The sequence below is a fragment of the Eurosta solidaginis genome, chromosome 4, assembly GCF_040869045.1.
Source record: "Eurosta solidaginis isolate ZX-2024a chromosome 4, ASM4086904v1, whole genome shotgun sequence".
NCBI classification, from domain to species: Eukaryota; Metazoa; Arthropoda; class Insecta; order Diptera; family Tephritidae; genus Eurosta; species Eurosta solidaginis.
The window spans coordinates 147,815,208-147,831,112 of record NC_090322.1 but is presented as its reverse complement, the minus strand read 5'-3'; positions in this window follow the sequence as shown (position 1 = coordinate 147,831,112).

Here is a 15,905-nt window from a genome sequence, read left to right as displayed (position 1 = left end):
TTCTACACTATATACGAAACCACTAGGCTGTAAGACATATAAGGAGTTGAATCCGAATAATTGTATGCGATGTAAATGTAATTCGGAATAAACGTAAACTCTAGCATCACATGTGAAACTTAGAAGTTCTCGATAGAATCCTAAAAATTTAATGCATAAGTTATTAATTAGTATGAATTGTCAATAAATCTAAATTGTAAATGGGGATGAGGTCTCCTTTCTTTTAGAGGGCACCTAAGGTATACAGGTAAGGGGCCACCGAAATTTTAGGTGCGTCGGTGGCCATGGATTTTGAGGGTGGGACTAAGCACCGGGCGTCGCAACACCACCCGCGGCGCCCCCTATGTATATTCGGCCCTTTTCTTTTTTATTTTTAATTTTTTCAGCTTTTTTGTTATTGGTTGGTTTTTCAGCGGTTTTTTTTTAATTTGATTTTCAGCGTTAGTAACCGGCCATGTCCGGTTCGGTAGTACTTTTTTGCGTCAGTTTTTTTTTGAATTTGAATTTAAATTTTTGGAATGTTAACGGTCTGTCCGTGACATCCGGTTCAGCCGGATGTTGTTTTATTTTGTATTGATAAGCGTTTTGAGTCGGTCTCTGCGCTTCTGCCAGGTTTTTTGAATTTGACAGCTGCTCGTCTTGATAGGCATGATAGGAACTTTTTTCTGTTTATGGCGCAGGAACAGTAAGGTTGGCAAGGACCCGCCCCAGCCGACAATGACTAGCCACTGTGCACCACTACATCATGCCGACCGCCTTCCTTACTGCTCCGTTGTAAATGCGATTCCATAACACTGCATTCCTGGAAAGTTTTGATTCCCGTCTACAAAATGTTTCGTTTGTTCTGCAAGGAGTAAATCGGATTACCGTGGTTTACATCTTAAAGTTTAAGCAGCTTTATTATTGTTATTGGTGGGCGTGGTCGTTAAAGAATTTTCATCAAATCTAAATATAATATCGAGCTCAGGGCCTAACAATAATTGAGGGGATGTGTGGAATAATGGTATAAGTCGAGTTACACCGTTTTTCCATAAATCAACTAAATGAAAAGAGCACGATTACATACACATACCATATTAATCATAGAAAATAATAGTGATATTTAACAAAGATATTAGCTTCATTTGGCCACCGTGGTGTGATGGTAGCGTGCTCCGCCTATCACACCGTATGCCCTGGGTTCAACTCCCGGGCAAAGCAACATCAAAATTTTAGAAATAAGATTTTTCAATTAGAAGAAAATTTTTCTAAGCGGGGTCGCCCCTCGGCAGTGTCTGGCAAGCGCTCCGATTGTATTTCTGCCATGAAAAGCTCTCAGTGAAAACTCATCTGCCTTGCAGATGCCGTTCGGAGTCGGCATAAAACATGTAGGTCCCGTCCGGCCAATTTGTAGGGAAAAATCAAGAGGAGCACGACGCAAATTGGAAGAGAAGCTCGGCCTTAGATCTCTTCGGAGGTTATCGCGCCTTACATTTATTTTTATTTATTAGCTTCATTTATGGAAAAACGGTATAACTCTCTAATAAAATTTTGGAGTAGTGAAGCATCGAAAAGGTATGAAAATATATTCAATGTCGTAGAACAGAAAGAACTGAAAAATAAAAGAATTGAAGTGGTTTCAAAAACGACTAAGCAGACAGAGAACTCCATTGTTAAAAATAGAAAAAGTTTAAAAATTATAAAAGTAGTAAAAAAAAAAGATTGCTAAAAATAATAAAAAGAAATAACAAAAAGTTATAAGCACATCTAAATAATATAATATAATGTATTTAACAATGGTTATTAATGTATCTACTATTTTGTTTAAAAAAGTATCTCAAACAAAATATTTGATAAATCAAAACCCCCACCATAGGATAATACTCGTTGCGCTAAACCTGTCAAAAGCTTTGGATACGGTCAATCATGGCACGTTACTGCAAGACCTGGAAGGGTCTCAAAAGGTGGACCGCAAATTATCTGTCTGGTCGGCAAGGGCGGTGTCCTATCCCCACTTCTGTTTAACTTCTACATTTCAAAGCTACCTTCGCCACCAGAAGTAATCGCTATCGTTTCCTACGCCGATAACTGCACAATAATGGCCACAGGCCCAGGCCCACAGATCGATGAGCTTTGTAACAAAATAAACAGCTATCTCCCTAGTCTCTCCAATTTCTTCGCCTCGCGAAACTTGACATTGTCACCGACCAAATTATCGGCGACCTTATTTACAACATGGACGCGCCAAATGTCGACCAAATTGAACATCCACGTCGATGGCATCAAACTACCGACTGTCGTACACCCTAAAATCTTGGGGTGACGTTCGATCAGGGTCTACATTTTGGAGAGCATGCAACCGCAATTGTACCAAAAATGCAGCCGTAAAAAATCCTCAAATCTCTTGCCCGCAGCACTTGGGGTAAAGATAAGAAAACGCTCATTACCACTTACAATGCAATTGGCCGGTCGATGACATTTGATTGATGAGCCTACACCGCTCAGGGGCTTAAGGGGAAATACGGCACCTGAGAACACAGCCGTATGAAGCAAAAAATCACAAGCAAATCTTCAGTGATACATACAGGCGTCGGAACTCTATGCCAGGAATTCCCTCCTATTATGGTCCACCCCTGTGGAAATAGCAAATTTTATTGGACTCCCTTTAGAGGACATTGATGACAAATTGTTATTGATCGTACCTATTCGATGGGGCGAAGCACTGCTACAACAACAACAACAACTCGGTGGACCGATCTCTGGTAAATCCATCGGGGGCAGGATGGCATTCATGCGCCGAAAAGCATACAACCTCTGAACCGAATAAACGGGGGATTTTAAGGCGGACGATAGACGCTCATTATACATTTTCTATATTTTACAAGAGCTCTTGCGAGGGCTTGTTCACCATACCTACACGCCACAGAAAAGGATTCGATTAACTACCGCAGTGTACATTTTACTAAGTACGGCTTGGTTATAAATCTATTACCTATGGCTAAAGGGTTTACTACGGAGTATGACTAGGCAAACAGTAGGCTACATTCTTAAAAGCAAAATGTTTTCAACTGTTTTTGGAATAAAGGGGAGAGAACCCTCTATCGAAGAGTGCCTCTAAATGCATAAATTATTTTTGGAGCTACGTAATTTAAAAGTATCTTATCTTATGTTGGAATAAATAAACAACGTTTTTCACTATAACTTGTATATAACAGTAAACGATTTGTGTCACTGTTAATTGCAAGCTTGTGTTACAAATGATTTACAGCTACACAAGAAGTGGCCGAATCGTTCCATACGATCACGGGCCGACCGCGATTCCAATATTTAAACTTGTATGGCCATATTCACAAGTCAGAAAACGTTTAAAGTTCATATCAGAAAACTAACATTTGATGTGTAAACATCTTTATTCACGGTATGGAGAAATTCTGAACTTCATTGTAAGGTGTAAATGTAAGAATATCGGAAGCGTGAGAGTAGTCTTTGTAAGCGGTATGCTATACATGGAATATAGGTTAAGTTAGGTTGAACTAGCTGGTCAATAAAGATCGCACATAGACTGAATGTGCTCATAGTGTTACCAGAATTTGTTTGACGACCAAACGGAAGAACCCCAATCAGGTGTCAGGACATATGTTGTAGAATAACTCCGTCGTCTTCGCAACTACTAGCAGTTTTCTAAGACCCAGCTTAATTGCTGCCCCGAGATCAGGCAACTCTGTCGCCCTAATAGCTAGAGCCTTGACCTGACGAGCGCAAAACATGAACACAGAACATACTCAACCGTTTCTTCCTGCAGCTCACACTTCCTACACTTGCTGTTACTGACGAGGCCTAATTTATAATTATGTGACGCCAGAAGGCAGTGCCCAGTCAGTATGCCCATCGTGAGTCTTAAATCTTCTCTCTTCGGAGATATGAGCCACTCTGTGAGTCCAATATCGTAGGCTTTGCACACGTTTTTGCCCACGCCTTTCCTGCTTGACAGATCATATGCAACTCCTGTCTCCTTTTGATTTTTCCCGAACGGATTGGGACGTCTATCGTCGACTCAGCGAGAGCTGCACCCTCATTTGCCAACTCTTCGGCCGTTTTGTTATCTTCTGTCCCTTATGACCGCGAAGTTTTTCCAATGCTTCTTTGTATTCCAGAACGCTTCTTGATGAAGAACTGTGTGAAAGTTTTGCCTTAATCGCCGACTGACTTGATTGATATATATATTGACGCGACTGCAGCTTAAGCACGCTTACTTCAGAATTTCTGCTGCTTTCTTCACTGCTATAATTTCCGCCTGAAAAACGTTGCAGTAATCTGGCAGCCTATAGGATCTAGTTATTTCTGGATCGACACAGTAAACAGCAGATCCAACTCCTTCCATTAATTTGGAACCACCCGTAAACACATGTATAGTATGCTCTGCCATTTTTAATTTAAAATCGCTGACAAATATCTATGTAACCGTTATATGACAAGCCGTAAATAAACCAATAAGAAGCCGATTACAAACCGATAAATCGACAATAATCATTCGTTATCGATAATACGCCGATTATAGTATCAAACTTTTCAAAAAGCCTGGTACTATTTGTTTCTGGTAAAGTTACCTCACGAGTACTTGGTACAAATGCTTTTTTATACTCAGCAGAGCAGAGCTCACAGAGTATATTAATTTTGTTCGCATAACGGTACCCTGTAACGGCATAAACTAATCAAGATAGATATAGACTTCTATATATCAAAATGATCTGGGCGAAAAAAGAAATTAATTTGGCCATGTCCGTCAGTCCGTCCGTAAACACGATAACTTGAGTAAATTTTGAGGTATCTTCATGAAATGTGTTATGTAAGTTCCTGGGCACTCATCTCAGATCTCTATTTAAAATGAACGAAATCGGAAATTTCGAAAAGCCGAAAAACTGCTATAATTCATTACCAAGGACGGATAAAGCGATGAAACTTGGTAGGTGGGTTGACTTTATGACGCAGAATAGAAAATTAGTAAAATCTTGGACAATGGACAGAAGGTAATTTAAAAGTTTTGCAAGCTGTAATTTGGCAGTCGGTGAAGGTATCATGATGAAATTTGGCAGGAACGTTACTCACTACTGTATGTGAGCAAAATAAGAATTAGCAAAATCGGATAACGAACATGCCCACTAAAAAAAAAAAAATATTTTAAAAGTCAAATTTTAACAAAAAATTGAATATCTCTGCAGTATATACGTAAATTACGTCAACAATCAACTCCAGTAATGATATGATGCAACAAAATACAAAAATAAAAGAAGGTTTCCAAATAGGCGTGGGTCCGCCCTTTTTCATTTAATTTGTCTAGAATACTTTTAATGCCATAAGTCGAACAAAAATTTACCTATCTTTGTGAAATTTGGTAAGGGCATAGCTTCTATGACGATAACTGTTTTGTGTGAAAATGGGTGAAATCGGTTGAAGCCATGCCCAGTTTTTACACAGTCGACCGTCTGTCCTTCCGCTCGGCCGTTAACACGATAACTTGAGCAAAAATCGATATATCTTTACTAAACTTAGTTCACGTACTTATTACCTGAACTCACATTATCTTGGTATTAAAAATGGGCGAAATCCGACTATGACGACGCCCACTTTTTCGATATCGAAAATTTCGAAAAATAAAAAAAATGCCATAATTACATACCAAATACCAAAAAAGGGATGAAACACGGTGATTGGATTGGTTTATTGACGCAAAATATAACTTTAGAAAAAACTTTGTAAAATGGGTGTGACACCTACCATATTAAGTAGAAGAAAATGAAAAAGTTGTGCAGGGAGAAATCAAAAGCCCTTGGAATCTTGGCAGGAATACTGTTCGTGGTATTACATATATAAATAAATTAGCGGTACCCGACAGATGATGTTCTGGGTCACCCTGGTCCGATGTCTCGGAAACGCCTTCACATATACAACTAAGGTTCACTCCCTTTTAAAACCCTCAATAATACCTTTAACTTGATACCCATATCGTACAAACACATTATAGAGTCACCCCTGGTCCACCTTTATGTCGATATCTCGAAAATGCGTCCACCTATATAACTATGATCCACTCCTTTTTAGTATAATATTTATTACCTTCCATTTGATACCAATGTCATACAAACACAGTCTAGGGTTACCCTAGTTTCCTACATGGTGATCGTCTCTTATTTTGTCTCCAAAGCTCTCAGCTGAGTATGTAATGTTCGGTTACACCCGAACTTAGCCTTCCTTATGTTGGAGTGTACATGGGTCTATCGCCCTCTCTCTCACATTAAATATTTACAGCGATTGTAAAGTCTAGCCTATACTATGGAGTCCTTGTTTGGTGGACAGCTACACAAAAAGACCCTTCCTCAAAATATTGGAGGGGCCATGCAGGCTGTCAATGCTTAGCATTACGGGAGCCCTGAAAACAACTCCGACGGTTGCACTGTATACAATTCTCACATTACACCTGTAGACCTGGTCGCAAAGAGTATAGCATTAAAAAATTCAACGAGGATCAGTGCCTTGTATAGCACAGCATCTAAATTGTGTTAGAGTGTAAGCAATAGAGAAAAGCGTGTGCATCTATATTGCGTCCCAGGGCATATGGGAATAGATGGGAATGAAAAAGCGGATGAACTAGCTTTAAAGCGCGTATCCCTCGAACCTTGCTTCCTAGACATCCCAAATAGATTGGTAGAGATTAAGAGAAGGCAAGAGGTGCACGTGATCGACCAAACGGGAAAGGCGCGGAGCTGTAGAGTGTCGAAGATCATGTGTAGGGCTTACAACCTTAGACTAACAAAGTAACTCCTATCATTAACAAGTAAGGAAGGCTAAGTTCGGGTGTAACCGAACAGTACATACTCAGTTGCTAAATTAGTAGTGGGCGGTGCTACGCCCATAGTCCAAAATTTTACTAATTTTCTATTTTCTGCATCATAAGGTCAACCCACCTACCAAGTTTCATCGCTTTATCCGTCTTTGGTAATGAATTATTGCACTTTTTCGAGTTTTCGAAATTTTCGAAGGACGAACGGACGGGCATGGTTTAATGAATTTCTTTTGCACCCTGATAATTTTAATATATGGAAGTCTAAATTTATATCGATTACGGAATACCGTTATGCGAACAAAATTAATATACTCTGTGACCTCTGCTCATCTGAGTATAATTGTAACTGCGTTGGTTTCGTAGGGTTTCGTAGATGGTTTATAAGTGGTTTTTAATTCTATATCACATACGTTTGGGAAATACCGACCAAATTGTAGATCAAGGGTAGCGTTTTTTCGAACGATTTTCCTTCATCTTTTGCCAAACAAGGGAAAATCACCATGTAGCAAAATGCGCCTAGGGTAACCCTGGAATGTGTTTGTATGTCATGGGTATCAAATGGAAGGTATTAAAGAGTATTTTAAGAGGGAGTGGGCCATAGTTTTATAGGTGGAAGCCTTTTCGAGAAATCACCATAAAGGTGGACCAGGGGTTACTCTATAATGTGTTTGTACGATATGGGTATCAAATGAAAGGTATTAATGAGGGTTTTAAAAGGGAGTGGCCCTTAGTTGTATATGTGAAGACGTTTTCGAGATATCGATCATATGTGGACCAGGGTGACCCAGAACATCATCTGTTGGGTACCGCCAATTTATTTATATATGTATGTAATACCACGAACAGTATTCCTGCCATGATTCCAAGGGCTTTTGATTTCGCCTTGCAGAACTTTTTCATTTTCTTCTACTTAATATGGTAGGTGTCGCATCCATTTTACAAAGTTTTTTCTAAAGTTATATTTTGCGTCAATAAACCAATCCAATTACCATTTTCATCCCTTTTTTCATATTTGGTATAGAATTATGGCATTTTTTTCATCTTTCGTAATTTTCGATATCGAAGAAGTGGGCGTGGTCAAAGTCGGATTTCGGCCATTTTTTTACCAAGAAAAAGTGAGCTCAGATAAGTACGTGAACTAAGTTTAGTAAATATATATCGATTTTCGCTCAAGTTATCGTGTTAAGGGCCCAGCGGAAGGACTGACGGTGGACTGTGTATAAAAACTGGGCGTGACTTCAACGGATTACGCCCATTTTTACAGAAAACAGTTATCGTCATAGAATCTATGCCCGTACCAAATTTCACAAGGATTGGTAAATTTGTGTTCCACTTATGGCATTAAAAGTATTCTAGACAAATTAAATGAAAAAGGGCGGAACCACGCCCATTTGGAAATTTTCTTTTATTTTCGTATTTTCTTGTACCATATCATTACTGGAGTTGAATGTTGACATAATTTCTTATATACTGTAAAGATATTAAATGTTTTGTTAAAATTTGACTTTTAAATTTGGCTAATTTTTATTTAGAACACATAGAACACATATAGCAAAGGAGTAACGTTCCTGCCAAATTTAATCATGATATCTTCAACGACTGCCAAATTAAAAAAGCTTTTAAATTGCCTTCTTTTAAAAGTGGGCGTTGCCACGCCCATTGTCCAGAATTTTACTAAAGTTCCCACCTACCGAGTTCCATTGATTTATCCGTCTTTGGTAATTAATTATCGCACTTTTTCGGTTTTTCGAAATTTTCGATATCGAAAAAGTGGGCCTGGTTATATTCCGATTTCGTTCACTTTAAATAGCGATCTGAGATGAGTGCCCAGGAAATTACATAACACATTTCATTAAGATACCTCAAAATTTACTCAAGTTATCGTGTTTACGGACGAACGGACGGATATGGCTAAATGAACTTTTTTTCGCCCAGATCATTTTGATCTATCTCGATTAGTTTATGTCGTTACGGGGTACCGTTATGCGAACAAAATTAATATACTCTGTGAGCTATACTCAGCTGAGTATATAAAGAGAGGAATCATGACGGGTATTATGACTGGACACTGCTTTCTGGCGTCACATACCTTGGTCAGTGATAGCAGATCTAGGAAGTGCGATCGGGCTTGTTTTCTGCTCGTGCTCTGCGCTTGCCAGGCTAAGACTCCAGCTATAAGGAGTGATAAAGCTGTCAGAGATAGAAGCGGCAAGTGGCATAGGTTCTAGAAAGCTTCTAGTATTTGCCAAGAGGACGGAGTAATTTAATACTACAGGTCGTGGTTTTTCAGTTTGATCGTTCAGTCTATGTGTGGTCCTCATGGACCGGCCAGTTCAACTAGTTATGATTTCTTTTGTCCGGTCCGTTGTTGTTGGTGACAAAAAAAAAAATGAAGTGAACAAAGTCCCTATTGATCATCATATTACATACATACATACTATGTACATACATTGAAACAAATTAATGTCGTAAACAATTGATGAGGTGTTTTATTCCGTTTGAAATGATGATGATTATGATGAATAAGAATAAACTCAGCGTATCCCCTGGATGTGAAAAATTTACTTTCACAGTCGTTGAGGTGTCGACTGCTTAAAAGTAGCTGAGATTGAATGATTTTAAGTGCATAAATTATATCTCAACGCGTTTTGTGTTGTTGACTTTTTGATCTGTGAACTGGTGATAATCTGTTTTAAGAGTGCATCATTGTGTTTTGCATGTTTTTACTATTGTTGATGTTATTGTTTCGGTAATGAGCCCACTTATGCACAAATATTTTGTCCAGTACTTAATGCTTAGGAAGTATTTGATATGAATCATTTGCTTTTGTTTGTATTTCTCTTGTGGCTCCATGGCTGTGAATGGCCAGTTTAAATGGTATGTAGATGACCTTTTCTCAACAGAATTACGTATTTTGGAATTATTTGACGTCAGTACTCGCTGGCGAATCTTTCTTATTCCTATATGATCGACTGATCTGGTGACAAACAACTGGTGGATTGGTGGCTGATGATGGTGAGCCGATGCCCGGACAGAGTCCACCGTGGGGTGTCAAAAATAACCCATGGATCAATACTACAAATAAATATAAATTGATATGCCGGGGTGGTTGAGGCGCGTGCGTTGGGGCGGACCTGTTTCGGGGAGATATGTGCGGTATAAACTAGGTTAATTCACGCCCAGCCTTTGGCCACAACAAAAGTAGTTGGCACCGAAGTCCCCAACCGCGGTTTCAAAAATAGAGTATTGTGTTAGATAATGTGTGAACGGATTGAGGTATGTGCTCATCTTCTTTAACCGCGCTTTTGGTATGTTTGTAAAGTGCCTATTCCGGAAACTATAAAATGGCTTTGGGATGGAGATAATTTTCTTTCTCATTTTACAAATATAAGCCTTAAACATATTTTTATACTCAGTTGAGCAGAGCTCACAGCGTATATTAAGTTTGATTGGATAACGGTTGGTTGTACATATATAAAGGAATCGAGATAGATATAGACTTCCATATATCAAAATAATCAGGATCGAAAAAAAATTTGATTGAGCCATGTCCGTCCGTCCGTCCGTCCGTTAACACGATAACTTGAGTAAATTTTGAGGTATCTTGATGAAATTTGGTATGTAGGTTCCTGAGCACTCATCTCAGATCGCTAGTTAAAATGAACGATATCGGACTATAACCACGCCCACTTTTCCGATATCGAAAATTTCGAGAAACCGAAAAAGTGCGATAATTCATTACAAAAGACCGATACAGCGACGAAACTTGGTAGATGAGTTGAACTTATGACGCAGAATAGAAAACTAGTAAAATTTTGGACAATGGGCGTGGCACCGCCCGCTTTTAAAAGAAGGTAATTTAAAACTTTTGCAAGCTGTAATTTGGCAGTCGTTGCAGATATCATTATGAAATTTGGCAGGAACGTTACTCCAATTACTATATGTACGCTTAATAAAAATTAGCAAAATCGGAGAAGGACCACGCCCACTTTTAAAAAAAAATTTTTTTTAAAGTAAAATTTTAACAAAAAATTTAATATCTTTGCAGTATATAAGTAAATTATGTCAACATTCAACTCCAGTAATGATATGGTGCAACAAAATACAAAAATAAAAGAAAATTTCAAAATGGGCGTGGCTCCGCCCTTTTTCATTTAATTTGTCTAGGATACTTTTAACGCCATAAGTCGAACAAAAATTAACCAATACTTTTGAAATTTGGTAGGGGCATAGATTTTATGACGTTAACTGTTTTCTGTGAAAATGGGCGAAATCGGTTGATGCCACGCCCAGTTTTTATACACAGTCGTCCGTCTGTCCTTCCGCATGGCCGTTAACACGATAACTTGAGCAAAAATCGACATATCTTTAATGAACTTAGTTCACGTGCTTACTTGAACTCACTTTATCTTGGTATGAAAAATGAACGAAATCCGACTATGACCACGCTCACTTTTTCGATACCGAAAATTACGAAAAATGAAAAAAATGCCATAATTCTATACCAAATACGAAAAAAGGGATGAAACATGGTAAGGTAATTGCATTTTTTTATTGACGCGAAATATAACTTTAGAAAAAACTTTATAAAATGGTTGTGACACCTACCATATTAAGTAGAAGAAAATGAAAAAGTTCTGCAGGGCGAAATAAAAAACACTTAAAATCTTGGCAGGTATTACATAAATAAATTATCGGTATCCAGCAGATGATGTTCTGGGTCACCCTGGTCCACATTTTGGTCGATATCTGGAAAACGCCTTCACATATACAACTACCACCACTCCCTTTTAAAACTCTCATTAATACCTTTAATTTGATACCCATATCGTGCAAACAAAGTCTAGAGTCACCCCTGGTCCACCTTTATTGCGATACCTCGAAAAGGCGTCCACCTATAGAACCAAGGCCCACTCCCTTTTAAAATACTCATTAACTCCTTTCGTTTGATACCCATATTGCACAAACGAATTCTAGAGTTACCCCTGGCCCACCTTTATGGCGATATCTCGAAACGGCGTCCACTTATAGAACTAAGGCCCACTCTCTTTTAAAATACTCATTAACACCTTTCGTTTGATGCCCATATTGTGCAAACAAATTCTGGGGTCACCCCTGGTCCACCTTTATGGCGATATCTCTAAACGGCGTCCACATATTGAACTAAGGATTACGCCCTTTTAAAATACTCATTAACATCTTTCATTTGATACCCATATTGTACAAACACATTCTAGAGTCACCCCTGGTCCACCTTTATGGCGATATTTCGAAACGGCGTCCACTTATAGAACTAAGGCCCACTCTCTTTTAAAATACTCATTAACACCTTTCGTTTGATGCCCATATTGTGCAAACAAATTCTGGGGTCACCCCTGGTCCACCTTTATGGCGATATCTCGAAACGGCGTCCACATATTGAACTAAGGATTACGCCCTTTTAAAATACTCATTAGCACCTTTCATTTGATACCCATATCGTACAAACGCATTCTAGAGTCACCCCTGGTCCACCTTTATGGCAATATCTCGAAAAGGCGACCACCTATACAACAACCACCACTCCCTTTTAAAACCCTCATTAATACCTTTAATTTGATACCCATATCGTACAAACACATTCTAGAGTCACCCCTGGTCCACCTTTATGGCGATATTTCGAAACGGCATCCACCTATAGAACTAAGGCCCACTCCCTTTTAAAATACTCATTAACACCATTCGTTTGATGCCCATATTGTACAAACAAATTCTAGGGTCGCCCCTGGTCCACCTTTGTGGCGATATCTCGAAACGGCGTCCACCTATGGAACTAAGGATTACCCCTTTTAAAATACTCATTAACACCTTTCATTTGATACCCATATCGTACAAACGCATTCTAGAGTCACCTCTGGTTCACCTTTATGGCGATATCTCGAAAAGGCGACCACCTATACAACAACCACCACTCCCTTTTAAAACCCTCATTAATACCTTTAATTTGATACCCATATCGTACAAACGCATTCTAGAGTCAACCCTGATCCACCTTTATGGCTATATCCCTAAATGGCGTCCACCTATAGAACTATGGCCCACTCCCTCATAAAATAATCTTTAATGCCTTTCATTTGATACACATGTCATACAAGCACATTCCAGGGTTTCCCTCGGTTCATTTTCCTACATGGTTATTTTCCCTTATGCTGTCACCATAGCTCTCAACTGAGTATGTAATGTTTGGTTACACCCGAACTTAACCTTCCTTACTTGTTTAATTTGAAGCACTTCTGGCGCAGAATGGAATACTGTAAATAACGACTATTTAACTGTGATTTTGTGATGTATAAACATCTTTGCTAACTGTATAGAAGAATCCTGAATGTAAGCATAAGATGTAAGAGTAAGCGTAAATGTAAGTGTAAGTGTTATGCTATATGAAGGATATATGCATGCAGAATGTGAATTGTAGGCGTAACTAGTGTGCGGTATATGTAGCGTTATGAGGGAATAATATACGCAGAGTGTTTAAATTAGTCAAATCACACAGGAACTCAAGGCAAACACCAGAGAGCCACAGAGTGCTGACAAAAACAAAGCACGCGGTTAGGTATTCAGGGTTAAATTTAAATTTCTTTCTTTTTAGGGTAGGAGAAAAAAAAAAAAAAATAACATATTTTATCGAATTTACTGCAATTCCCCTTATTTGCAATCTTCTGCTAACGTTCGTATCGCTAAACTGTTGAATAAATAACTCAAATATTTAATAATGGAAAAATGGCCTTTATTAAAGTACTTCACAATAACACTTATACTTTGCAGCTAGCTTGGTTAATAACCAAACTGACTGATAGCTTAAATGAAACTGATTTCTCGCCTCCACTGTTGTCGCCCTTTTATACTGTCCGACCTCCTCGTTGCATATTTCTAGGCTTTTCTAATTCCAGAACTTACTAGTTAGTTATAAATTTCTCAGCTACAACTACAGATGTATAATTTTTATAGCTTCTCTCATACCCCATGCGCTTGTATGTGTGAGCGACACTTCCACATCACAATTGCATAACTTTAGGAGCATTCCAGATAAGATATCTGCATGTGCTTGTGCGTTGCTTCTCAGCTGCGTATACGTACATATGTGTAGACATAATGATTGAATTATTGATGTGCATTCACGTCACTGCTTAGCATCGGCTTAGAGATGACAGTACCCTTAGTGTTGCTAATATTCGTTACACTGCTCTCCACCTAAGTCTGATCGTCCCGATCAGACAAATCTCTCGATCTAACCGCTGCTAGCCTCTCCAAATGAACCACCCTTCTATTTCGTGGTTTCCCAATTACTTGTATGCGGTAGATGACATCACTGATCCTCTTCACAACTCTGTACGGGCCTTCCCCACTGCACCGATATTTGGATGGAACACCTTTCCGCCGGTGAGGGTTGTATAGCAGTACAAAATCTCCCTCCCGAAACCTCCCGAATTATTGTCCTTGTCGTACCTGTGTTTCGTTTTACTACTCATTATCCTGGATCGTTCCCTCGCACTCTGTTGTTTGGCCAATGAATTACTTCGTAGAGCTTGCGCTTGACGGATTGGCTTCGCATAATCAGTATCGATCCCACGTTTCACAACAGTAGTGCGCCCCGGCTTGAAACTACCCTCGCATTCTTTCTGGGAAATTCGTTCCTTCGTTTTTGTGCGTCCTTTAGGGTTTGTCAATACCAGTGTTTCTCTCGCAGGTATTTTTGATTTCGCTTTATTTGGCCCATTCGATCCATCAACCTTTACCTTTGACTTTCGTGGCCTTTGTCGAGTCTTCTCCACCAGTACCCGATTACTGCTGAACCCTTTCTCCAAACTAAAGTTAAGTGGTATATCCTGGTTCTTATAGCGCATAATCTTTCTCCGCATATCGATCCTGATGTCATGGTCAACTAAGAAGTCCACTCCCAATATGATTTCATCAACAATCTTCGCCACAATGAATTTGTGTAGAACCATGACCTTTCCAATTAATACCTCACATACTACTTCTCCTTGGACTTGGTTATACACGCCAGTGACCGTACGCAACCTTGCTCCAGGTAACGGTTTTACTCTCCTGTTGACCAAGTCTGATCGGATTAAGGAATGAGATGCGCCCGTATCTACAGTCAGTACATTCTCCTTGCCATCCAGCTTTCCTTCGACGGCAAGACTGCTCGATTTTCTTCCAATTTGCGACACAGATATCACAGGACATTCGATAGCTGGGGCAAGTTTTCGTTCTTTACATCTGACACGCTCTTGCTCATCTCCTCCAACTTTGCGTTTACGGCCACCCACATTCTTGGACCTATTAGGACCAAGATCGCAATGACGTGCAATGTGACCGGGCTTCCCGCATTTGATGCATTTGATAACTCTTTCACTCCGCTTTTGCGATCCTTTCAGCGCCTCCAATATTGCGTCTACGCACTCTGGCCTTTCTACTTCCACACGGCGTGCTTTGAAAACTGGCTTACACAGAACCGACGCTGTTTCCTGAATCAGAGATTGTGACACCGTTTCTGCGAATGTTGGCTTTGGATTCGCATGTGTAGCTCGCTTCGTTTCCAAATCTCGTATGCCATTTATGAAGCTCTGGATTTTTACCCTTTCAGTGTATTCCACGGCTGCATCCGCATTTGCCAAATGGGCCAATCTTTCAATATCTGAAGCAAACTCCTGCAATGTCTTATTTGCTTTTTGGTAGCGGTTTTGCAACTCAATTTGGAATATCTGTTTTCTATGCTCGCTTCCATAACGTCGTTCTACAGCAGCCGTCAATGCTTCATAACTGTTCTGTTCGTACTCTGGAATTGTCTGTAAGATTTCGGCACCTGGTCCTTTCAATGCTACGAAGAGTGCGGCAACTTTAACTTCGGCATTCCAGTTGTTCACTGCTGCGGTCTTCTCAAACTGTAGCTTAAGGACCTGGAAAGGAACAGAACCGTCAAAGGATGGTGTTTTTACCTTTGGATAACTCGCTGAAACAGCTGGGCGGTTTAGTTGTAACTGCTCCATACGACCTTTTAACGCTTCTATCTCGGCATCAATTTTGTTCTCGAGTTGTAAAA